The sequence below is a fragment of the Cyanistes caeruleus genome, chromosome 10 (genome assembly GCF_971803275.1).
Source record: "Cyanistes caeruleus chromosome 10, bCyaCae1.hap1.1, whole genome shotgun sequence".
Classification (NCBI taxonomy): Eukaryota; Metazoa; Chordata; class Aves; order Passeriformes; family Paridae; genus Cyanistes; species Cyanistes caeruleus.
In genome coordinates this window covers 18881611-18907622 of record NC_141710.1, presented here as the reverse complement: position 1 = coordinate 18907622, position 26012 = coordinate 18881611, and the positions used below count along the sequence as shown (strand labels likewise).

General features: G+C 44.4%; 1 long non-coding RNA gene across 1 annotated transcript; it reads left to right on the top strand.

The window, feature by feature from the left end:
• The first annotated feature begins 18796 nt into the window (after window positions 1-18796).
• Window positions 18797-22821, top strand: LOC147651349 (uncharacterized). Its single transcript, XR_015274291.1, has 3 exons — window positions 18797-19053; window positions 19892-20084; window positions 21148-22821. It is a non-coding gene; the product is annotated as an uncharacterized LOC147651349 (long non-coding RNA).
• The last annotated feature ends 3191 nt before the right edge of the window (window positions 22822-26012 follow it).

The window sequence follows — 26012 nt, the reverse complement described above, 5'->3', positions numbered from 1 at the left end:
ACATGGTTTCATACAGATGTCAGCAGCGTTGTCTTTCATTTTATTTGCTAATGAGTTATCGATAGCAGTAATTTGCTGCTGATAATGCTGCAGGTTATAAAAGAGAAAAATTAACAAGTTTTGTTAAATGAGGAAATGGGCTGTATGCCCTGCTCTGTCCTGGTGTGGGAGCTGATGGCAGGTGGGGTTGCAGGCATCAAAGGCATGGAGGTCCCTGGTCAAGGCAGGGCTGTGGTGGTGCTCAGTGATCACCACCAGGATGCTCAGACATGACCCTGGGCAGAACTCCTGCCCCCAGCACGGAGGGAAGTGATGAAGCAGCTGCTGTTAAGCACAGCTTCAAGTATTGTTGGAAGGGTGGAAAGAAGGGAAAAGAACAAGTCAGCGTGGTCTGGGCATAATAAAGCCACAGGCTGAGTCTGCTCTGCTACAGCATTAGGTGGGACTCCTTGTCCTAGGCTACACCCTCATTTAAGCTGGGAACTCTGGTAATCTTGAGCTCTGGTCCTGACCCAACCATTGCCTTCTCCAGATCTTGACTGGCTCCCCTACTGCACTGTTGTAAATTCTGATCATCATCCTCAGCCATCAGTGGGAATACAGACACATTAATATAGGCACCGACCTGCCCAGCTCACTGTAAGAACTGACTTCATACTGTTTGTGAGGAGCTTCGAGGAGGCAACTCCAGACATGTGCAAAATATTATTTTTAACCATTACAGCTAATGGATGATATTTTTGATGAATACAGAAGGCAAAATAACTCAATGGAGCAGCTCCTCACTGAGGAGGGAAAGTGTTAGAAGGCAGGGGTGACCTTTGCCTGAGAGGGGACAGCAGGGGATGAGGCATGGCCTGGAGGTTGGTGCCTTCAGCAGCTCCTTCCTGACACCTGGGCTCACATGCACAGTGATTTTTAGAAAACCTGCATCTGTTCATCAAGCTCTGTGGCAGATGCTGTAAAATATCCTGTATTTTGTAGGTCAGATGAAGCTCTGCTGTTTGCTAGGCACTTTGAGCTGCTGGGTGGGAGAAGCGTTGATCAGCTCCTGAGGTGCTGGTTCAAACCAAGCTGGGCAAACCTCCAGCTGCACACAAAGTCAGCAGGGTACTGCCTTGAGGAAAACACTCCAGAATCTCAGCTCTGGGTGCTGGCAAAGGAAAATGTTATTGTGGTTGGTGGCGTTAATGAGGTTCCAAGCCTCGCAGCCCCCTGGATAACAGGCGGTGAGTGAGCGGTGTTTGTGTGTGACAGACTGGCTGTGTATCCCTGAACCAGTGTTTCTGTAGGGCACTGACATGTGCAGCAGACACTGCTGCAATTTATTTGTCCTAGTGCTGGTGTGCTCACCCCCTCCGTGGATGCAGGTCTTGGACACTTCTTGGAGAAGCAAGAAAAGCATTGCTGAGTTGTCCTATTTTCCATTTATTTTTCTATAAAAGGCAGTCACACTGATCCACTTTTTCTCCACTGAAAGTGAATAGATATCCCTGGCTCTCAGCTGGAAAAGCCTGAGGAAAAATAGGATCAGAGCATTTTACAATTTGCAACCACTGATCTTCGAGTCCAGTGCCTGGCCATGACAGTCACTGGCAGCTCCTTGGCACCAGAACTCTGCGGGACCCAAAGGGACAATCACTGTGGCATAGAATAAAGGAAAATACAGTCACAGATGTCATCTGGGGGTGAGCAGGTTGCAAAAGGTTTTCCAGCCTGCCCACACAGCCTGCCAAACACAGTGCATGGCTCTGCCTGGCTGGCCCAGGAGATGTTCCTTGCCCGTTTCCCTGTTTTGTTGTGTGTTTCCTTCCAGCAGGATGAGCTACACCCTGGGATGGCCAATGGAGAGAATCCCATGGCTGTGCTGGAGCCAGGATCAACTCAGCTGCCACTTTTTAACAAACCATGTCCAGAGTGTGGCTGGAACACTGCACAGGAAAAAAAACAACCTCGCCGTGAATGTGGGCGGGTTTCACCTTCAGCTGTCTTTTTAAATAGTTTTTAATTTTAATTCAGGCTAATTAATGCATTAATGGTTATAGCTTTAGGTTTATAGGTTTAGGTGTCATTAGTTAAGGCCTGACACTAATGACTTCATGGAGGACCCAGCCTGCTGCTGCTCCTTGCTCTCTGTGCCTCTGCCACCACAGGGAAATCAAGGAATAGAGGGAGTTTGGATCAGAACCAGCAGGCAAAAGGCAGCTATCGAGTCCTAATTTAAGCCTGAAATCTTTGATTTTCCCTCCCCCATTTGCTGTTTCCTTCGTGGTGCTTATGGAAATTAATTTAAAAGTATTGTGCAATTAAAAAAAATTAATGGTTTCCTTCCTCTGGAATTGAGAGCTTTCTTCTGAGCAGGAGGGAGGGGTTTGTGAACATGTTGTTCCTTTTTAGGGGGCTGAATGGAGGCTTCTATCCTCTCATGTTTTAATTAATTTTTCTATAGTTGCTTCATTAATTGATATTTATGTATTGCTTGTTGTGCATAAATCCTGGAAACAGCACATAAGAGGATGTTCTCGTTACAGCTCTACAAGTGCTTGGCCAATACTGGAATATTAATAGTTGGAGTCGCATGGAAAAGTACAATTTGTATCCCTTTTTCTGAGGTCTCTGTCCCATATTGTGCCTTCAGGGAATACAGGGTTGCTCCAAGAAAGGCATTTTTTGTGTGCTGCGAGGATTCTGTGTCTGTGGAGGTAAGTGCCAAAGTGATGGCGATGCAGCTGAGGCACAGCCCCCGTAGCTTTGAGTTTTGTAGGTCCTGTAAAACTAAACATGAACAGAAAATGTCTTCATGTGCAAGCCTTTCCCATTCCTGCTGGCTGGTGGTTCAGCTCTGGGAAGGGCAGACAAGGACCCAGGCAAGGCTTTTCTGAAGGGTTTTGTCTGCTTCTGTTTAGCATTGTTTGCCTGTGGACAGTTGTTTTGCTCCAGAAATCTCTGAGTAAGCAGGGACCACTTTTGTCACTGCACGCCAATCCCTCACCCCCTCTGCACTGTGCTGAGAACAGGCTTCAGCCCAACAGCCTTTCCATCAAAGTGGCTCATTTAACCTTAGCAAATGTAATTGCCCCTGTCTGAAGAGAAAAATAATTTTAAAAGCCCCTTGGAGCAGACTCTGGAGCAGTTGTTGTGTGTCTCTGGGATCATGGCCGTGGTTTAGCAGAGGCTCCCTCCATCACCCCCGGGTGTGAGCATCCTGCCATGCCCATGGGGGTCCCCCTGCCCTGGAGCATGTGCTCCTGGTGTCCCTGTGCTCCTGGTGTCCCTGTGCTCCTGGTGTCCCTGTGCTCCTGGTGTCCCTGTGGCACCAGAGCACAGCGCCTGTGGGAGCCCAGCTTGTGTGACACTGCTGTGCAGGGGGCTTCCCTGAGACTGAAAATCAGGCTCTGGTGTCTCTCCTCTGAGTGCTCACAAGCTGTTCTGAGGTTGGCATTTCTCTGTCACATCCTCTAAAGGCATGGGGCTGCTTGAGAGGCGAGTTACGATCTGCCCATGCAGCTATTGTTATTTGAGATTTTATTAATCATTTACTACATTTTATGAGGTTAGTCACCTGCATCGTCTCTGTGCTGACACAATAATTTACCACTACCAGGATGAAAAATAAAATAAAGGATCATTTACTGGCAGCTCACAATGCTCTTACCAGGTTACAAGGCAGCTGGTGGAGAGAGATTTCTGCTGGGGAATGAAAATAAAACAAAGAGGGATGATGAGGCACAGCCAAAAGGTTATCACTGAAGATCAGTTTTATTCTGAAGTGTGTGATAATCAATTATTCAGAAACATGATGTTGAACTATCTTTCCCCATGGGTTTATAAACCTCTCACTGGCTTAGCTCTGGTAACAGTTATCCAGAGATATGTAAGGGTATCTCTAGAAGCCACAAGAGGATATTGATATTAGGCACATAATGAAGATAAGGAGGATATTACACAGCACAGAACTAGCTTGTGTCCTGCTGCAAACATCCATTGCTCCACCAAGGTCAGTGGTATCTGTGCCAGCTCTCTCCAGTTGAGGGTTAGACCCACAAGGACTTGGAAAGGCACAGCCATGGGTGCATCTATGATGCTCCCTTTCAAGCTGGGAGCAACAAACAGGGCTAAACTTTGGAGAAAAACTGCAACCTTTCTGCCAGCTCTGCTGCCTCAAGAAAGGTCAGGACAATGACCCTTCCATGCACAGGCAGGACACACGCACAGCTGGCCCTGGGGAGCCAGCAGAGTGCTGCACCCAGGGGAGAGGAGATGGACATGAGGCTCGAGTCTCCTTAAAAGCATTTTTCAAAATAATGGATAAATTATTTACCAACTGTAAATGGCCAGGATAAATCTGTTGGTGAGCAGCAGCAGAACACAGTTTTGACAACTGACAATTTACAGCCCTTGGTAGACCACTGTTAAGGATATTACTCACTTAGTCTCCCAATGCAGTACTTAGAGCATAACAAACAGTGTCCCCAGCCTCTCCCCATTCAGGAGGCCATCTCCTCCTGGCTCCCCAGGACTTGGCTGTCTGGCTTCTCCAGCAATGCCTGGCACTGAGCCCTGCCATCACTCTGGGCATTTCCCAGGTGACAGAGCCCAGCTCACGGCTGACATGGCACTGAAGTGTAGCATTTCCCCCTGGATGCAGCTGCTGCCTCATGACAGGGAGATGGGATGGCCCTGGTGATGCTGTTGTGGAGCTCTGCCCCACCAGCCAGCGAAACGCTGCTCCTCCTTACTGCTGTGTGTAAGGAAAAGTGACAATTTAGTTTCCAGACCTATTCCAGGGGCTCCTCCTGCAAAAGGGGAAGAGCAGCTTGGCTGCTGATGGTGTGAGGGAGAGATCTGTCCTGCCTGCAGGCAGGTGGGTGAGGCTGGGTGTTGGAGGGGAAAACAACCTGCTAAAACAAACAGCCCTTCCCCCACTTGAGGCACGGATATAAAAATATGCAAAAGTCACATATTTTGCAAGTGCAGAGCCTTTCTAGCAATAATTAGCTTCTAAACATTCCCCTGTCCTGTATAATAAATGAAGAGCATAGTAAATGTTATGAGAATAATTCATTATTCATCACGAATAACAAATGAAGGGAAAAGTTTACCATCCTCTAATATCCATAGGGGCCCCAGTTCCTCTCTAATCATGTAGGGATGCTGAGTGCTGAGCAAGAGGCCCCTGCTCAGCCACGCCTGTGCCCTTCAAAGAACACAGTGCTGGATCACTGCTCCATAGGATTTAACCCCTGCCAAAGGCTCCCTCTTCTGCCCTTCTCTGCAGAACTAAGAGCCCCCCAATATCCCTTTCCTTGGGAGCTTAACACTGCTGCCTGCTTGGGGGTAGCGTTTGTGGACTCATTGCTGTGTTATCTCTGCTGATTATTATTTGTTTATTGCTCTTCCCTCACTCGTGTTCCTCCAGTGCTGCAGATGACAGGCAGCACATAAATCACTGTAATGGAGCTCGGTGGAATGAGGAGAAGGTGTACAAATTGTCCTCGTGTGCAGGAGGGCAGATAAGGAAAGCTGGAGGAGCATTTTGGTGCCTTCCATAGCCAGAAGTCACATTGCACAGAGAACACAGGGGGTCTGTGCTCCCAGCCCAGGCATCCCCTGCATCCCTGACAACTAAGGGTGACCAAGAAAATACCCTGGAGAAATCAATTCCCTAAAAAAATCTCTCCACATACCATCCTTGCCAGCTGTCCTGACTCCAGCAACCTCTGTAGATTGTTTTAACCTATGATTTGTTTTAAAAACCGATAAATGCACATGCCCCATCCCTGGAAGTGTCCAAGGCCAGGCTGGATGAAGCTCTGAGCCACCTGGTCTAGTGGAAGTTGTCCCTGTCCACAGCAGGGAGGTTGGAACGAGATAATTTTAAAGGTTCCTTCCTACCCAGACCATCCTGTGATTCCATAATTCTATAATTCTATGATTCTCCATGCATCTGGTAGATCTGAATATAAAACCCCTGCATTATGATTTTAGGAAGTCATTATTTTTCATTCTAACCTTACACCTATAATATTGTTCCTGGATTTGAATAAGCACCAAAACATAAAAGGTTAGTTAAAAGCATCTGCCTATTACACAGTAACTGCCCTCATGTGAATTTAGCTTGGTGAGTACGTTTAATGTTTTCCAATGATTTCAGCTACAAGTTTTGCTAAACTTGCACTTTTGGAGACTATTTTTGAGTAAAGAATTCCATAGGATAATCAAGATAATGCCGGCAAACCGACTTTTGACCCACACTATCTCAAAATATTCACAAACCTGCTGACTAATTGGGTGTATTTTTGGTTCTGTGGACTTTCCAACCCTGAATGGAGTGATTAGCAACAAAGAGGGGTTTTTATTTAAATCAGTGGGAGCTAATGAATCTCTGGTGTGCTCCAGCTGTGGCCTCAGATGGATGTGCCATGGTGCTGTGCTGAGGAGGGTTTGGCACCTCAGGGGCTGCCACTCTCCATAAAACCCCACCAGCCCAGCAGGACCTGGGCTTCTCTCACCCACCCAGACACCAGGAGCATAAGAATCATGCAACATCCCTGGTGTAATATTCAGCCAGGGAGTTGATGATCAGACCCCCAGAGGAAGGCTGGAAGACTCTTTGTGAAGACAAATGACACAAGAAGAGTCACCCCAAGCACTGCAGCTACCTACCAGCCTTCCTGGGCAGCTCCTTCCTCGGGGCTGTGTAGATGGATGTTTCTGTTCCACAGCTCCTTACACAAAATTTCTGGCTTTGAAGGACTCACAGGCATGCCCATGATTTGATTTTATGGCTAGATCCCACACAACCTCCCTGCAAGAAGCCAGCAGAGAGAATTTTTTTAGATACCTGCAGATCAGCAGGGTCCCTACAATGATCCATCAATTGCATTTCCCAGCAGCTCTGATTTAGACAGGCTGCTTTAATGAGAATTACAGCAATAACCTGGGCACACGTGAGGGGGTGTGAGCTTTGGTTTGAGCCCCAGATATGTGCTCCTCAAAGACAGCAAGACAAGCCACCTGATTGTGCACTGACCTGCAGAGTGGGACCCTGGGGAGGGTTGAAGGAAAGTTGACGAACATTTTGACCCTTTTAATTGGCATCGTGCCTTCCCAGGCTTCATCGGTCAGCTTTGAAGTCTAACCAGCTCCCTTGTGAGGAATTCACATTTGGCACGCTTGCATGAGACATAATGTGGTAACAGAGGTAGCTCTATATGTATGGTAATTTTTAGAGTTGAGTGACATTCCTCGAATGGGTAAGTTCACTGAAAAATGCAGGAACCAACGGTATTTGCGAAAAAAATTAGAAAGTGTACAAATGTTTCATTCTGACATGTCAAAAAGAAATGGTTTGGAGATGTGGAGACATTTTGTTTCAATATCATCAAAACAAAATATTTTGACTTTTTGTTTGGAAACAAGCTTTGTTGTTTAAAAACTGACCTAAATTTTAGGAAAAGATTTTTTAAATCAGAATTATATAATAAAAAAAAGACCAATTTTCTTCCTGTTGAGGAAAATACTTGAGTTTACTCATTTTATCCCTGTTTTTGGATTTGACGACCAAACTAAAAAAATCCATATTCATCTACTTTTCTCACTGTTGTCACTCTGTGGCATCTCCAGCTGCTAAAAGGAAGCAACGCCTTCATCCAACAGTGCATCACTGCCTTTCCTCAACACTCCTGCTTTGCTGTGCAAAGAGGGAGCTGCTGAAATGGAGTTTTTTCTGTGCCCCAAAGCATGGTGGCACCCTGGGTATGTGACCATGGGTGACTCAGTGGCCCTGGCACAGGACATGGACGTTCCTGCTCACCCCATGGTTTGTCTTCAGGCCCCCCTGCACCTGGGTTTGCCCCCACCAGGGCTCTGTCCTTATCAGGGCTTGATTTAGCCAAGCAGATTAATGAATAACCCCATGGTTTACCAGCAGAATGAACCCTTGCCTGTGTCTTATCTCCCGGGGGTGCACAGAGGGGGCAGAAGAACAAAGAGAGATTTATGGTGGCCTCTGTTCCTCACCGCCTGAAACGGCTGAGAGAGCTCAGCACCGTGGCTGCATGGCTTTTAAGGCTAATTTATCTGGTTTCTTCCCCTTCCCACCTGTGAGTTTCGATTCCAAAAATAGCCTTAATCAAACAGTCGCTGTGGAACCGGCTCTGTTTATGGCTGGCTCAGTTTCTGCTCTGGCCCTGGCACTCTCAGCCCATGGTTTTCCCATGTTTAAGCTCACCTTCCTCCCCAGTGGTGCTCACTGTAGAGCAGGGGCCCTCTCAACCAGCAGGCACATCTCTGTGCTCAGGGTGCTGTGGTAGGGGAGCCCTGGCAGCCTGTGCTGCAGAGCCAAAGGACTTAGGGACATCTCGTGGTGGTGGAGCTCTTCAGATGCTGCAGACGGCACCTGAAGCCACTGAAGACCTTGGGGTATCTTATTCTAAAGTCTCTTCACCAGCAGAGGATGAATTTGGGGTTTTAATACACCCACAGACAGGACAGGTTTGTGGGAAAGGGCTGTGAGCTGCCTGGAGCACTCACACATCCCTGTTGTGGCAGTCTGAGCATCGCTGGAAATGTGTCCTGATCACTGGCGTGGAGCCAGGATTGCAGCTGCACTTCTTCAACACCTCTTCAGTCTCACTCTTTCTGGGCTTTGGCCTCCTCATTTACTGGTTTAAAAGTTCCTTTTCTCAGAGCCTATCTGGACACCAGACACAATAACATTGTCATGATGGGGTAGCTGGACCCTGCTGCCACAGAAGCACATCCAGTCCCTGCAGCTCTTTGGAATTTTGCTGCAAGAATCAGGATAGCGAGAGTCCCCAGTAAACTGTTGTTGCCTACAGGTGGTTCTCCTGCCCTTCATGACACAAAAGCCTTTACCTGTCTATTTCTAGACCCTGCAGGAGGAAAGGGATTCATTAGCTATGCCAGGGAGCAGAAAATCAAGATGCATTTCAATGCCCTGCCCAGCACTGGGATTAGAAAATCCTGATTCATTCACTGTGCATTGTTAGTGCCATTTTCTTCTGTTTTCATGTAAACATAGATGGTTTGGGTTGGAAGGGACTTTAAAGATTATCTTGTTCCTTCCCTCTGCCATGAGCAGGGACACTTTCCACTATCCCAGGTTGCTCCAAGCCCCATCCAGCCTGGCCCTGGACACTTCCAGGGATGGAGCATCCACAGCTGTTCTGGGCACCCTGTGACAGTGTCTGACCACTACACAGTAAAGAATTTCTTCCTGGCATCTAATCTGAATCTCTCTTTTAGTTTAAGACCATTAAGGCTCAAATCACTACCTGCCCATGTAAAAATTTGCTCTCCCTCTTTTTTATTAACTTTACATCCTGGGAAAGCCACAATGAGCTGTAGCCAGAGCCTTTCTTTCTCTGTATTTTAGTCTCCATGTTTTTGTCCCCTTTCCTCCTACCTGTCTGTGTTTCCTATAACCCCAGGTGCAGATTGACTCTCAGTGTCTGGAATGGAGCAGTGACAAATCTGCAGCACAGGGCTCCGTGGCCTTGCTGCAGTTACTCAGAGTATGCATAGCTGCTTTTAAAAAGTCTTTCTCCAGGACATCACAATTCAAAAATAATTTCCAGTTCTATTATTATTCTCAGCCCAAGGCAATTGTACTGTGGTCTTCAATGCAAACAGCTCTGCCAGTCACTCCTGTTAAATATACTGAGCTCTCCTTCCACTTCAGGGTTAACAAAAATTAAATTTGCGTGGCCAAATATAGGCAGGGATTTCATTCCCGTGAGACCATGTCTGCATTATTGAATCCCAGTCTTTTTCATGTGAAACAAAAATATACCAACCATATTTTTTTATGAAATAATATCCCACTGAATTATGTTTCAGGGAAAAAGGGGGAGTTTGGGCTTTCTGCTGTGATCACAGCACTGAGGAATGAGTATTAGCCAGGCCCCAGTGAGGGAAGGGGAAATAGATGCAGAAGATATGTGCATAGCAGTGTTGCTGGATGGTTTTGGAGAATGGCAGGCACTGGGTGAACACCCAAAATATCCAGAATTTCCAAACTGGGTTGGAGTGACCCTTCAATGCTATATTTGTAAATATGCAATAACAAATTCCCCCAAAGGTATTCTCTGTGTTATTTGTTTTCCATGAGCATCTGCTCTTGTTTGGGGATGCTAATGAAGAGGGGAGGTTTGCAATTCGATTTGTGGGATTTTTCACTTTCCACTTCCCATATCAGTCTCAGACTCATCCTCAGGATCATTATCTCAGGATAACCCATAGATTTAAAAGAAGCAGAAAACATAAAAAAACTCCCTCTTTCCCAGCACTTGCCCTGGTGCTAATCCCTAATGCTGAGATGCCAATCTGTGGCTGTGTGTGCTGCCTTGGGGTAAGGACATCCCTGGTGGGGCTGAGCCAGGGGGAGTGGGAGAAGGCTCAGCCCCTGGCATGGGCAAACTGCCTTTGCAGAAGAGGAAAACCAGGAAAAACTGCTTTTAACACAGCGAAATCCTTAAGAAGAGGAAGAAAACCCCTTGTCATCACACCCTGGATATGCCAGTTCCAATGTGTTTATTGTGGCTACATAATAATTATGATCCATAGTAGTAATGAAAATTAATGATTAATAACACAGTGTTAACAGTTATGGTTATTATTCCTGATCTTCATACATTTTTTATAGAGAATTTCAGTGTTAGGTCTTCCATTAAGCAAATCTGCTTTTACCATTGATGTTATAATAAGAAGCAGGAATCACCAGGAACCTCGTTCTGTGTTACCTCCCTTAAACATGAAGGTAGGTATTATTAAATATGGATTTATACATAAATAATCAACCATTTTAAATTATTTTCATGGCCTGCAGTGGCATTTAGTAGGTAATAACTAAAACACAGGTCAAAAATAGTGAAATAGTTTTAAATGTGACTCTTATACTGGATTTTTGTTAAGAGAAAACAAAGGCATGAGGTTCCTTGGAGAGTTATGGCTATGGAGGGAGTGAGCTATCTGAAATACAGATTTTCTGCCTTATCAGACTTCTTTTAAATGGCTTTTCTTCAAAATTACACAGAGTTTTGGAATTTCCCCTCCAAATTCTATGTCTGCACTTTTGGCACTTGCTGTACCTATGTGGTTTCATCCCAGAAGGGTGCTGCAGACAAGTGTTGAATCTGCACAAATGTTTCCAAATCAAAACAGTCAAAGTGCTACTCTATTTCCCTGGCTCTCTGATGTTTAGAAATAAACATTGGCAGTGATTATTTATGGTGTTTTGGAGCATTTCTGCGCATGTCAGCAGCACAGTCTCCCAGACTGGTGGAGCTTGCAATTTTTTCTGGTGACTCAAAAGTGCAGGCTTGGAAACTGTATTTTAAAAAAGGGGAAATAAGACAAAGTGCTGCATGGGACACCTGCAGCAGCTGTTTACTGCAGCCAAAGCATCCTGAGACAGCCAGGACCAGAGCCCAGTGCTGGATGTGGCACAGCATCACCAGAACCCTGGCCAGCAAACAAGTGTTCTTCCACACTTGTCCTCAGCTCTCTCTCTGTTTTGGGCTTTTTTTTCCCCACAGCTTTCATAAATCTCCAGCCCCTTTGTTGAACATCTTATTGTTTCCTCTGTCTGGAAGATGTTTTTGCCACACCTCGCCTAATCTGATGTGTAAAATCTCCTTTACATCCCTGCTCTTTGATGGCATGTTTTGCTCTCACCCAGAGAACAAATTCTAATATCTGAATTTCCAAAATTATTTTGTTTAATCATTTTCTACTTCTTATCTTGCTTGTCTCGACTCCCTTCCTATAAGTCTTGATTTGCTCCTTTTAAGATTTATTGCAATGTACAAATTGTTTCTATTTGTGTCTGTGAAGTCAGTTGTGAGGTGTCTGGGGAAAATTTGCTTTAAAAACATAATAAGAAAATAAACAACATCAGGGAAAGCTAAGCTGGCTTATTGTCAATCCATTTTCCACCTTAGGAGGATTTCTCTTTTTTTTGCATCATTTGCATTATTGCCTTATTTACATCATTGCTGTTTTCTGGGAATCGCTCCAATGGTGGGACTGAGGGGTCATAATTTGATGGAATATGGTGACTGTGATGCCAGCTGAAATGTGCACTCACTGTTCTTTTTGGTGAATGTTCCTGAGAGAGCAGGATGCTGGAGAAAATGGATGACCTACTTTTATCCTCTGCTCTGGAGATCCAAGGTTGTGAGGCTGTTCTGAAACACATGCAAAACCCAAATGGGATCACTGCCGTGGCTTCCATTTACACTGCTGTAAGTAAAATCAGAATTGCAGGGTAAAGATAAAGTGCAAATATTTTTGTGTCTGCAGCATGGCTCCACCCTGCTATTCTTGGGAAACTTCATGTCCAACACTGCTGTGAAATGGCATTCAATCATCCCCAACTGCTTTTAATTATGTTAGCAGTGTTATTGTTGCTGTTATCATCTGAGGATATGACTGAAGCCCTATTTATACAGAAAAGTAACATCATTTGTTGGCCCAGCTGATACACTGACAACAATTTCTGGCATATAAACCTGAAAAAGGGTTTGTGTGCCTGAAAACATACCTGCTTTTTTTCCCCAAACCATCAATTTGTTCTAATAAAAGGTATTACCTCTCCTTGTAGAATTTGTCTCATTTAATTATATTAGCTCTGAAAACAGCTAAACTAAACTGCATAAGATAATTTGTTTTGTCCCAAACCTGTGCTGTCAGCTCCAGCTGAGACCCTCTGTTTCCAAACAGAGCTGGAACATCAGCTTGCAATTATTACCAGATACATATTAACTTGTGTTAATGAAAGACATCAGATAAAGCATAATGAAAATCAGAAAGAGCATTAAGCATCAGACTTCAGGCTTTGAATCAATCTTTGAGAGACAGGGCTGAGGCTGACAAGCTGTGTCTACTCCTGCTCTTGGTGCCAGCATTGGGTCTGAAGGGACCCAGGTCTGTCCCAGTGAGGCAGCTCCTGTACCTCAACCTTGCTGCATTATTATTTTCACACTGACCCATTTCTCTGTCTGGCAGAAACCCAAAGCAGAAGCCCCAAAACACTTGAACTCACTGTATTTCAGCTCAAGACAAGCAAGAATCATCCAAAAATCTCTGGCCAAAATTATTTCTAACCAGGTTTCCAGCCAAATTTGTAGGCTCAAGGGAGTCCATGAATCACAGATAAGCAGCCAGACATTTTCTGTCTAACTTTACTTCTGATTACAAATGGGCAAACATAATGGATGGAGTCATTAATTGCTCAAAAACAACACTGGGAGTTTGATGTAATGGGATCAATACTTAGATACAATGATGAGGAATAAAAGTATTCAGTGCATGGGCAAAAGAAAAGCTTGGCTAGCAGGATGGAAACAATTTCTAATGCTTCATTGTACCTTGACTACAAGATACACACTACAGTGTTTAGCGTCATGTTTGACTTAGAGCATTAGAGAAAGGTTTTGTTTTGATCATGTGCACACTGGCCTGCTCTTAACATTTATTCCTCAGGAGTAAGGACTTTATTTCATGCAGAATTTGCAGACTGAAAGAATTAATCCTTTTGTATGCCTTCTTCCTTGGAGAGGTTTTTTAGAAGGAATATATTTGTTCGGTAGCTTTCTATCTTTTTGTTAAAGTGCTTTCTCCCTCTTTCCCCTTCTCCACAGCTTGTTTACTCAGGGAATAAAAACTTGACCTTGGCTTTAAGGTCTCTGGTGTTTCAGACTGTGCAGTCAGCAGAGAGTAAGGGGAAAAATCGATGTGTGCCGTATTAGACAAGTGTAAGAGTAATGCATAAGTGCTGGGAGCTCATCCTGGAAATGGAAACAGCTGAGGTAGTTCTTAGAGGAGAGCACATCCTCTCCTTTAAGATGCATCTCTTGTGGCTAAAGGCCCACACCCCATCTTCTTCTTCCTACACCCTTTCTCCAGCTGTCTAACACATCCTGGGGGACAGAAGAAGACAGGACTGGACCAAAGGTACCCATCTCAGCTTGATGAGAGCTGGGCTCATGGAACAAAGAGGCTCAAATCTTTGCCTCCTGCCAGATCTGCCTCTGTATCTGTGACTCTGGATATTACAGGGCTCCTGCCAACATCTCCAACAAAATGTATGTCAAAAGAATCAGCAAGGCAGGTGAGAAAGGGCACGATAGCAGAAAAAAGAGGTGGTGCTGCTAATGAGGGTGTCAGTGACTGATAAGATTGTGTTTGTCGCCAGTGGGCTTACAAAACACCCTATCTATGCTGTGTTTTGGGAGAAGCTCTGTTGTTTCTTTGCCATTTCTTGATTTATGGGGTGAAATCCTAGTTGAGCTGTCTCTGTGTACTGAGTTTGGAGAGGCAAAGTCAGACTTTATCTCCCACCCATGCCTTTCCAAGAAGATGTATGGATCATTGCCATTTAAATGCAATTCATATTTAATTCAATGTATTTAAATACCAATGAAATGTCCTCAGCAATAATAGCAGACTGTTAATACATATGAGTATGAAATTCTTAATTAATTAGATGACATTAGATTATCGGTTGTGTTCTCAAAACAGCTCAAAAGTACTCTTTTAAAGGGAATTAATATTTAATAGGAAAAAAAAAAAGCAACAGCATCCTGAAGTCTAAATTAAATGTGTGTGCCTTCGTGGCTTTTACAAGTATTTTACTCATAATTTAGTCTGCCAAGGAATTGCATCATAGGTGTTTTCTGCAACAGTGGGGGTTGCCCTGGGAAGTGCACTGTCCATCAGGCTTCCCTGCAGAGCCTGGTTCTTCTTCTCAAGCAAGGAGCTGGGTACCTCTCTGTGGGCAGGGAATCTCCTTTGTCCCCTGTCCTGCTGTGGACAGAGGCTCCATGTGAGATTTGTGCCCCCAGCAGGAAACAAATGCCACATTTCACAGGATTATCAGGTTAACATTCCCACGGCTGGGACATTTGGGGGCACCTCCCAGGTATTGCAAATGATGGTCATAACCAGGGAACATCGCCATGAAAAGAACCTGTGAGGTTAATGCTCTGCATGTGGAAACAGCTGACTTGTCACAGCAGTAATGGCCATTCCTCAAATAAATTAGGCCCATGTATGTACATCCTAATTTGCAAATAATCCATACATGTCATGGAATAATTTCCATTTTCCTTTGTATGTAACAGAAAATGAGGCAGAAGACAGCTGAAGTGAATTTCAAGATGAAGTTCACTGAGATAACCATATCCTTGTGAAAAAACCCCATTGTTCAGGATAACTTGAGAAACCAGCTGCTAAAATTCAGTCACCTTTTTCAGGGCAGAAAAGGGTATTGACCCCATCTTCAACACAAATACTCACCATTAGATTCCTTTGTTTTTAAAATTGTTTTATACAAACTTTTATTTATCCTGCTTCCTCATGACTGCACAAATTAGACAAAAAATAGCATGATAGTCTTTTTTCAGTTTAAGCACATAAAACAAGTATGAATAGTTTTGGCCATGATTTTATTTTCATGGCTGTTTCAGAGCTCCAGATGTTACTGCTCTAATCCACCCTCGATACCAGCAGGGCTTTGTCTGTACCACTCTGTTATAAACACCACTAATAGTAGCAATACCAGCGAGGGGATCTTAAGTTATCTCATCTCTTCCTTCAATTTTGCCCTTACAATGCCACGTCAGGACATTTTGCTGGAGCTGGTGGGAGGGAGGGGTATCGATTTTCTCAAGATTGCTGGCTTTCTCTCATCCTATGTGGTGCCCAGGGTTGGTATAAATTGTGCTGGGAGCACGGCATGGTGCAGGCATGGCTGGGGCTGGGGCTGCAGCAACGCCTGCTCACTCAGACAGCTCACAGCAGGGACCTTGCTTGAAATCTCAGTGTATTTTTAGTTGAGCTATGTGAGGGATGAAAGTAGGGCACCAGCGCTCAGCAGAACTGTACAGACAGGTTTTGCATACGGAGCAAAACTGGAGAACGTGGTGGGGGTTGGGCTTCTCCGTCTTTTTCTTTCATTCTGCTGACTTTGTGCAAAAGTTGAACATCAGGTTTTACCCATTGAACTTACATGAGTTTGTATAATAGAAGTGTGGGGGAGAAACAGCCTGTTCAGAGCCAGGGCAGTACCAGCCTGGTCTGCATTGCCACTGGCCCCAGTGAGGGAGCTGGGGTGGGAAGAGGTGTCAGCAGCTTCCTCTGGACATCCTCCTGGTGTTCCTGGCTGGGAAACCGAGCAGGGAAATTGGCATCACCCAGGGTGCTTCTCTCCAGCCTTATTCTGTGGTCTGGAAAGCAATTTGAATGGAAAATGAAGAGAGTTTGAGGAAGGAAAATGGAACAGAAATTAAAGGAGTGGAGTCTGGGCTTGATAAACTCTTCAAAACGAGCATTTCTCCCCACCGAAAGGAAGTATTTTATTTTCCCTGTAAGGAGACAAAATGAACAGCAGGGACTATTGTTGTGGCAAGAACACCTGGAGATGTGCGAGCTGCAGCGAGAGCTGGCTGGCAGGGATAGCAATGGCATAATTTGCAGCAAGTTGGCCCAGCAGCCACCTCTCCTCATTAATTAGCAGAAGCAGTAGCTTTGCCAGACAGTCCCATTGGCTTTTGCCTTGTTACTCTACCCCTCAGCTAATGAGCCATCCTCTTCCCTTCCTGCTGAGTGAGGCCAGCCTGACCGAGGGCGGGCACAGAAACCCAGTGTGCATGAAAGGGGGTGGCAGTGCTTGCATCATTTTGTGTATCCACCCTGCAGGTCGTATTTACTACAAGCACATGATTCAGCAGCAGTGGGCTGGGGGCTTATGGCATAATAGCAGAGGTTCACTGATGACTGCCCTGTCTCTCCCTGTGTATCTAATTTTCTGCTGCAAGGCATGAAGCCATGCGTGTATGGGTCTGGCTTTCCTCTCTGAAACTGTTTTGGATTACATGTAGTTTATTCACAATTCTGCTTTGATCCTCCAAGCTGACACACATGTTCTTTGACCTTGCCTCATTTTGTCTGCCTGGAGATGATCCATGACACTGTCCTTCAGGAGTGATTTGGCTTCCACCAGTGAGAGAATACCATAACCCATGTTTGCTCAACCCCCATTTCCACAAAATAGCCCAGTTGTTCAAGAAAGCAGCATGTGGGTCAGTACAGAGACCTCATGGACATCTTTGCCTGGCCAGTCCATGCCATCTCCACAGGGCACTGTCCTGGTGGTGAATTACTGCAGCAATGGAGAAATTAATACAAGGCAGAGGAAGGCAGCAACCATTAGCAAGTCCCTGGGAAGCTCAGCTTTCTTGTACAGGGCTGCACTTAAGATGAAATGTCAGCTCCTGCACGTGGCTGTTACCTGGGCAGCTCCAGCTCTTGCTGCAAGGGAGTTTCTCTCATGGTGGCTGGCCATGCCCGTGGTGGTGCAGGCAGGACCAGGTTTGCCTGCACACAGAGTGAGCCTCAGGCAGTCTCACTCAAGTCATTTCATGCACAGTTTAATTCTTTGCATGGTGGGGAGGGGGACTTATTCCAAGAAAACCCGATCCAAAGTGATCAAGGTGGCTTAATAACACGAGGCAAATGGCAGTGCTATGGCCCCGCTAGACAATAGCAAAACACATTCGGATGCGCAGCTCAGACCTTGCTGCATTACACATGTAATTAGGTTGTTTCCATGGTAATGATCTAATTATGGTCTTCTTGGCTTTGTGTAATCACATTTGCTGCATTTTGGCAGAGCTGTTTTCCTTATTTTTGAACTGCAACACTTGGCAAGATGTTCTTTCTAAAGCCGAATAATAATTTTTGCCTGATGGAAACCGACAAGTCTGTGAGCTTTTATTTAAAGCAGGGTTGAAGGTACAAGACGAGACAAAACTGTATATATAGAATATCTATAATGTATATGTATATATAAAGAAGGATTTTTATCCCTGTAATTTCTATTCCTCCTTCCTTCCTACCTATTTTTTTTTTTTTTTCCTGAGTGCTTAAAATAATGAATTGTAGCAGTGGCTCCCACATGGGAGTGGAAACTCCAGAGACCTCTTTTGTGTTCCTGGGGTTAGGGATGGACTGACCTTAAGGCATAAGATTACACCTTTCTCTGCTTTATTTTCCATGTCTGGGGATGATACTGACTTCAGACAAAATGCATATGCAAAATGTGCATTATTTCTGATAAACTCTTTCAGCTCCTGGTAGGAATGATACCTCAGGGAGAGCTGGTGAAATCCTGGCCCCATAGAAATCTGAGGGCAGACTCCTATTGATTTCCACAGTGATGCAATTTCCCATGTGGCTGTTCAAACACCTTAGGGAAAAAATCAAATAGAAAAAGCCAAACCTCACAGTCTGGACTCTCCACCCTGCTGCCCCAGAGCTGGGCCAGGAGGGTGATGTTAGACTTCAGGGACACAGGAGGTGTCTCTTTTCCAAGGTATTGCCAGGGAATCCTGCTGACGGATTTCTTACTCCCAAGTGGGATCTCCTTTACCAAACCCATCCCCTCCCTAGAGATCAGCTCATCCCTCTGTGTTACAGGGAAGTTTTGGGCAGGTGCAGAGTTCAAGGCTCTGCCAGAGCTGGTGCTCAGAGGGATTTACTGTGGTCTGTGCTCTGTTGTGTAGGAGAGGTGCTTATTATAGCCTGAAATCCCTCCCAAGGCAACTCCCTCCTTGGAGTCAGCTGCACGATCTGGATCTTACTTATCACTTATAAAGATTTTTAAAGCTTTCCTGCAAAACAAAAGATATATTTCTGGCTTGAGCAATAAGGGATCTGGGGAAAGCCAGGAGATGAAAGGTCAAGCAAGAGGAGCTTGTGAAACCACACTGGAGCAGAACTGCAGGCTGTAGTCAGCCAGGAGCTTGTACTGCAATTGACAGGGCTATTCATGGAAAGGGTTTTGATTAGAGTTGCCATGACAATGGGAAACACCTAAAAAAGATCTATGAAATGTTATATCGGCATCAAGCCAAGAAGTTAAGCCAAATCCTGTGCTCTGGTTATTCCTGTGAGTCAGTGCCTTTCATCACAGCATTGCTAAAAGAAGGATTTGCTCGTCTGACTTTGAAGATTTGGGAGAAACAGGTATGAAATGCAAATTATGATGGAAAAGATTCGTGCTGTAAAGAATTCACTGTGGAAGGGTGCTGGGAATCTTGTAAATACTGTTTTCAGCTCTTGCTTACTGTACTGCACATACACACATGGAGTCCTGTGATTTTGATGGACAGGTGGGTATGGCTGTGTTCTGAATGAATACAATATAGCACCCACTCTGCACGGCCTCTAGGCTCTAGGGATTGAAATTTCCGTCTCTAAACCTTTAGTGAGAGTTTTCAAATCCAAAATGAGTGGCACTGAATTTCAAGCACCCAGCAAAAATTATTCACTTTTGCAAGCAAAGTGTTTTCTCAAGATATCAGAGGTGAGAAGAAAACCTGGTGTTGCCAATTTTTTAATGAATAATGATGTGAGGGAGGGTGGGTTTTTTTTCCTTCATTAGAGGTATCTCTGAGTACAGGATCCCTGGAGCTTCCAGCAAGGACCAGAGACTGCATTCCCCTGGCAGTTTTTTTTTTTAATTTTTTGCAGAACTGACCATGCTGTTAGCCTAGAGAAAGAAAGTTATGCTGTTGAGCCATATGCTTTCCTGTTATGTTCTGCAGAGAATAAAGCTGTGATTAGCTATTGCCACTTCAGTTTTAGCAGATTGACACCTCTCAAATGCCAAGATATGCCCAAATAAGCCCACAACAAATGCTTGTGAATGGACAGGCAACTGCATAGCAGTCATGGTGAAAGTCAAATAACAGCAGTGGAGTGGGGTGGGGTCTCAGGTCTGCTCTGTCACTTCTCCTGGTGATGTGAATGCCTTTTGTGGGGATCTTTCACTTCTAATTTGACTTGTACATCTTTCTTGCAGAGCACCCTGATGGACCAGCTGCCTGAAGGGGACAGGTTGGATCCTCTCCAACCTGATTTTATCCATTCAGGACAGAAGTACAGGGTACAAAACACAGCCAGGAGGGGCATCATCTCCTGCTTCTCCTCCTGTCTCCACCCCATCTAACAGCTCAGCAGCAGAAAGGATAGGCTTGTCTCCAAAGAGAATAATGGTATGTTAATGAGAGCCCTGCTCCCTGAAACTGCTGGTTCCTGTACTTTGGCTCTGGCTGTGGTGTTGGAGAACATGGAATACCATATTTTACTGTGCAGGCTGCACAGATTCCCCTGCTGCGCAAATCCCCGTGTGTGAACCTCAGCCATCACCATCTCGTGCCTTCAAGGTACTGCATGCTTGTAGGGCTGAAGTCAGAGCTGAGGAGCCTGTCCTGCTTTCCACAAGCCTGTGAATTTCACTAATGCCACCAAGGGTTTTATGTCTGCCAGTACCAGACCCCCCCAGTTTATTCTGCCCTTGTTCCCTGCTTTTGTAACCCAGATATTTGCATAAAACAGAGCAGCAATGCCAAGTGCTGGTGCCTTCATTCCTGCTGCACAGGCTCCATATGCTGCCTATCTGTGTCAATTCCAAGGAGCTCTGCCATTGCACGAGGACAATTTTCAGACTGTGTGTGTGTAAATTAGAGCTGACAGTCTGCAGCTTTAATTCATGGACTGAAGCTGATCTTTGCTCACATCCTACCCATCAGATAACCTTAGCACCATGATCAATACAGCCAGATAATTACAGTTAGAAGAAAAGCTAAGTGCAGGTTTCCAGTGTTTTTTTCATCAAAACAAAGTCCTAGGGATATGCTCCTGCCAGGGCTTAGACAATTCTCCTTTATTACACCAGGAGCTCACACAAGCCTAATACTATATAATTCTTTCTGTGTGAACACCCTCAACCAGAAATTCCCTCTCATCTAAATCTAGCTCCTCTATCTTGGTATGAGTCTCTAATTCTGCATGTGTTGGGGGGAAACTGTCCCTCTGTTTCCCTGTTGATCTAGTGCCAAATCCACTGACGTCAACAGCTGAGAAAAAGGAAAACCTGATCCATGAAACTTCAGAGATTTCTGAAGAAAAGCCTTCGGCCTTTTCTACCTAAAGTTGGTTGATATAATTTCCCACTTGCACCTGGTCACCCCAGAACTTGTTTTTCAAACACATGTTGTTCTTTTGCTCTTTATGTATTTGCTTTTCCAGCTGCCATGTGAAGCTTGTTCTTTGCAGGCACTGATTTAGGAGGAGATCCTGGCAAGCAGAAAGCCATTTCACACTGCCCTGGGAAACACGAGTCAGCCTGGGGATATCCTGATTTTCTGTGTCAGGTGGAGCACTAAAGAAGACCCTGCTGCTGACCACAAACATTGACTGTCAAGCCTAAAGGATATGTCACTGTCCAATGCATGTTGTCAAGTGAAACATGGGTGTTTATTTTCACTTTATAATTTACAGGATCAACAAGATCCACAAGGCATGGATCTGGGTACCTCAGCCAGGACCCAAAGAACAGCTCAGTGATGGATAAAATTCAGCCTGTGCACCAGAGCAATGCTGTAGGTGAACAGGGAAAGGTTGATGTCCAGCTCTGACTCCAAGGGCATCTGGAATTAAAGAGTAGTAGTAACCCTGCAGCAGCAAGAAAGGAAAATGACTGTGATCATTAACTGCACAGCTATAAATTCTCTGGGATGTGAAACTTTCACACAGTTGTGAAGAAGCCATCATCAACATGGGCTCTGGTGCACATGCACACACACACACAGCATATGTACACACAGAGAGATCAATAGATTGCATATGGTGCACATGGCATAATTCATGACTCTTCCTGAAGGCTGTCACAAATCTGAGATGTATTGGTTAAGAAGAGTACAGGGGTAGTCTTTTAATTAGTCCACAGCTTGGCTGCATTGTAAAATTTACTCTCTGACATTGCAGCCAAAATTTATAACCTTTTAAATCAAAGGAACATCTCATAGTCTGCGTTTTTGCTAATAGGAGGTGTTAATGATAAAAGCACAAGCCCGGAAAAGTAACATGTTAGACAATTACTCATAAAATTCAGAAGTGTTTCTCAGGCCAAGGTGTTATCCTATAAAAATTAATTTGAAAATATATGGGGCTCCCAGATGTCTTACTCATATCTGTGTATTACCTGCCTGATGCTGGTGGAAGGAAAGCTGCCCTTTGCTCCTCTGAGGTGAATCCTTCCCAGGAGTGCTGTTAAATGAGCAGGGTTTGGCTGTCATAGGGCCTCCAGCTCAGGCAAATCCATACAGGAGAGGAACAATTCCTGGTGAACACAGCCAGGGCTCAGCACCCTCAGTGAGCACTCACAGAGACCCTGAGAGGGCAGTAGGGCACTGGTTTGAGAGGATTTGGGTGTTGGAATAGATGACTGTGGCTCTTGGCCACAATATTTTGCTTTAAAAGACACATTTTATTGTCTCTTGGCTTCGTAGCAGCTGTTGCCAGATGTGCCCTACTTTTTGGTAGGATAGGAAAGAGAAAGACATTATCTTAAGAGCTGGTTTGAGGACACACTGAGTGCTTCCTGCAGAAATAGCTGTTATCTGAAAAAGTTTATGCTGTGCAGTTGTTCCTTACTGCTGGCTAGTTATATTGTATGGCTTTTTCACACCTCAAAATGCTGCTGAAGTTGATGGCAAAAGCAGAGTCAGACAAGCTTGTGCCAGGGGCTGTCGTGGGTGGTGTAACAAATGTCATCTCTACCTGAAAAGTAATTTATGACAAAAGTGACCCAATGTGTGATTGACTGGCAGAGAGTTGTTGGAAAACATTTATAAAAATGTAACCTTCCTTGATTCCCCAAATCAATTTGTTTTCAGTTATTTCAAAAAGTTTATTTTCAGTTTTATCCAATTACGGCCATTCTTGCAATGAGCATTCCTTTCGAGCTGCATGGTTCTTTCATATTGAAATTTTTCATTTGGAAAATGTCTAAAGGTGAATTTCAATCATTGGAAACTCTTTTCCTTCAGAAATAATAAAAAATATTGCTTAGCCAGCCACTAAATATTCCAGGTTTTTCTATTCAGTGATTTCTAAACACGACTGCTGAGAGAGTCTTAACTACCACTACAGCAAATTAACTGGAAAATCTTTTGCTCTTTAGGGTATGGCCCAAAGACAAAGGCAGGAACACAAGAAGCTGGTTTTGACACCAGATATACTCTTTTTTTTGTATTTATTACATCTGTTACCATACTGCATGTAGTAGATTAGAGTTTCCCATAATAGAGACACCCTAAACAGTTTACAGATTCCTAGAGGTGACTATGTTTGGTTTGTTCATTTGTGTTTTAGTCAGCCCCAGAGGGAAAGTCTATTCCCCAGTCTGTTGAGGAATTTGAGGCTACTGCACTGCAGGTTGTGGCAATTGTGGGTGAATATGGCTTTCTGTGTAAAAAGTAGTGAAACTCTCTCATTACACTTGGTGGTGGCTTTTCTTTGTGACTAAGAGAGATTTCAGCTTCACCAAAGAAAACAAAGAAAAGGAGAAAAGCCTTTTTTTCATGGGCATGTAGTGATAGGACAAAAAGGAATGGCTTCAAACTTAAAAAGGGTAGGTTCAGATTGGGTATTTAGAAAAAAATTCTTTACTGAAAGGGTTGTGAGACACTGGAACATGCCATCCAGGGAAGCTCTGGGTGCCCCATCCCTGGAAGTGATCAAGGCCACGTTGGACAGGGCCCTGAGCAACCTGGTCTAGTGGAAGGTGTCCCTGCAAGAGGGATTGAAAATGGATGATATTTAGAGCCCCTTCCAACCCAAACCATTCTATGATTCTATAAACAGGACTGTGGTGGATAGTTTTCCTTATTTCCAGTAACTCTTCCCACTTCAGGAGACAGTCACAAGAAGAAGAGGTACTATGTATGCTTGGATATATTTCAGGGTGCTGCTTGCAAATGCTGCACTGGCCCCACTCCTGCCAGTCTGTATGTCCTGGGAAATGCCAGCTCCCTCCAGGGCATCCCAGAGCCCGGCCTGGGAAGGGTTTTGCACCTGTGTGGAGGGAGCAGCAGAGGTGTGTGGTTTGGATGCTGTTGGCTGTGGGTAAAAGCCTGGGGAAAGCCCATTAGTTAAGAGCTGAGGCACCCGATGCTGTTATCGCTAATGCCTTCAGCACAGGACAGGGTTGCAATCAATTTCATAATAAATCAACCCCATTTTCTAATATGAACCAATTTATCTGCCAGGCTGACTTGCCAAACACTATTAGAGGCTGAGGTCAAACTGAAAAAGACATATCACATTTTCAGCTTCTCCTCCTAACTTCATATCTCCAAGGCACATTCTGCAGTCACTGGTTCACAGCTCTTCCCCCTCCCTGGAGACTTCTCCTTCAGGAGACTTTCATTTAGAGACGATACAGACAGAGCAGGAATTATGTATTAATGCCAGCCACTAACATGATAGCTAAGGCTGAAGCTATCACCTGTCTTTTGTCACCACTGTACAGTATTTATAGAGATAGAATAAAAAGATTATTTGAAAGTCTTGATTTGCAGCAGAACCAAGAAAATCCTGGTTTACTACAACTAAGCCAATGTTATGATTTTTATCTGTATTCATTTAGACTACAGCTCTGGTGGAGACACCCGCCTTAAAGAATTAGCAACGGTAAACAAGATAGGAGAGAGATTTGAGAATGTTATTTATAGAAGGAATCACAGAGAGATGGCCATAAAATGAGTAATACATAGCAAACATGGATAAGGATACACAAAAGAAACAAAGGAATCTCTGCCTTGAATGGTCATTGTACAGCACAGGCTTGTGGAAAATTCACATACAGGGGAGCGAGGAGCTGGGAGCTGCTGGCAGGCAGGAGCCTTGGGCTGCACCAGAGGAAAACATGAGTGTTTAACTATTCATGTGACATTAGAGAGTGGCACAGTCAGGCACTGCCATTGCCAGACCAGCTGAGTATCGATTATCCCATTTGGAAGAGTTAAGGCATTGCTGAAAGCTGGAATAGGAATGATTGCATCAGCAATTCCCCTCCTGGGCGGGCGTGCACGGGAGCAGGCACAGAAACAAAGGGTGAGAGGTGCCTTCCAGGGCAGCCATGGATGGCAAAAGTGGGCTTAGTCTAAAGAAAAGCTTGGATCAGGAAAGGACAACCAAAACTGCAGCACAAAAGGGTTAACTTGCAGCCAGGCAGATACAAATCAGGTACAAGTCACGCATGAGGAATGAATTCTCTAATAACTCAAATGCCATGGCAGCAGCACAAATGCCACCAACACCCAGGCATCCATGGCAGCAGCTTGGCTTTTCCCATGCTTGCCTCCTTGCAAATTCCTACTTGCACCACTATTTCCATTAAACTAATGGAAATAAAATCCCAATTGCAGCATGTGTTTAAGGAAATGCTTCGCAATTTACAATGATGCCAACAAAATAGTCAGGATAACTTTTTTAATTAAAAAAAAAGAGAAAAGATTGCAAGAGCTATAAGGGTTCATACTTCTGAAAGAGAAGAAAGCCAAAGCATTTCGAATGCAAATCTAGGTGAAGCACCAGTGCTCAGAAAGGGCAGTCAGTAGAAATTTCAGTGACACAGGCAGTTACAGAAGATGCCAAGGAAGGTGGCTGGTTTGACTCTTCCATGCAAAGGGAATTCTCTCTGGTATGTTTTTTAAAATATTTTGGTTTTGAACTTAAGCACTTACCTACTGGAATATAACTCAAACTCTTTTTATTCCTGGCTAGGCACTTCTAATATCCCTTAATATTTTTCTCCTAATGCCAATTAGAAAAAAAAAAAAAAAAAAATCCAGGCAGAAAAGAATTGGTCAAATCTGCAGCAAACAAAATTACTTATAATGTGCTTTAAAAAATGATGGCTACAAAGGCCTAAAAAGAAGGATGTACTCTCTTAATCTTTCCAAAGAAGCTGGCCCTTTTCTATCCTATATTGTATGTAGCTGATATATATCAGTATATCTTCATATGCAAATATGATTTGAAGTGCAGCCTGCTGGACTCAGTAGAAGGGTTTCCTCTGGCATTCATCAGTGCTGAGCCAAGTCCATACTACTAATGAAATTTCTTAGATAGTA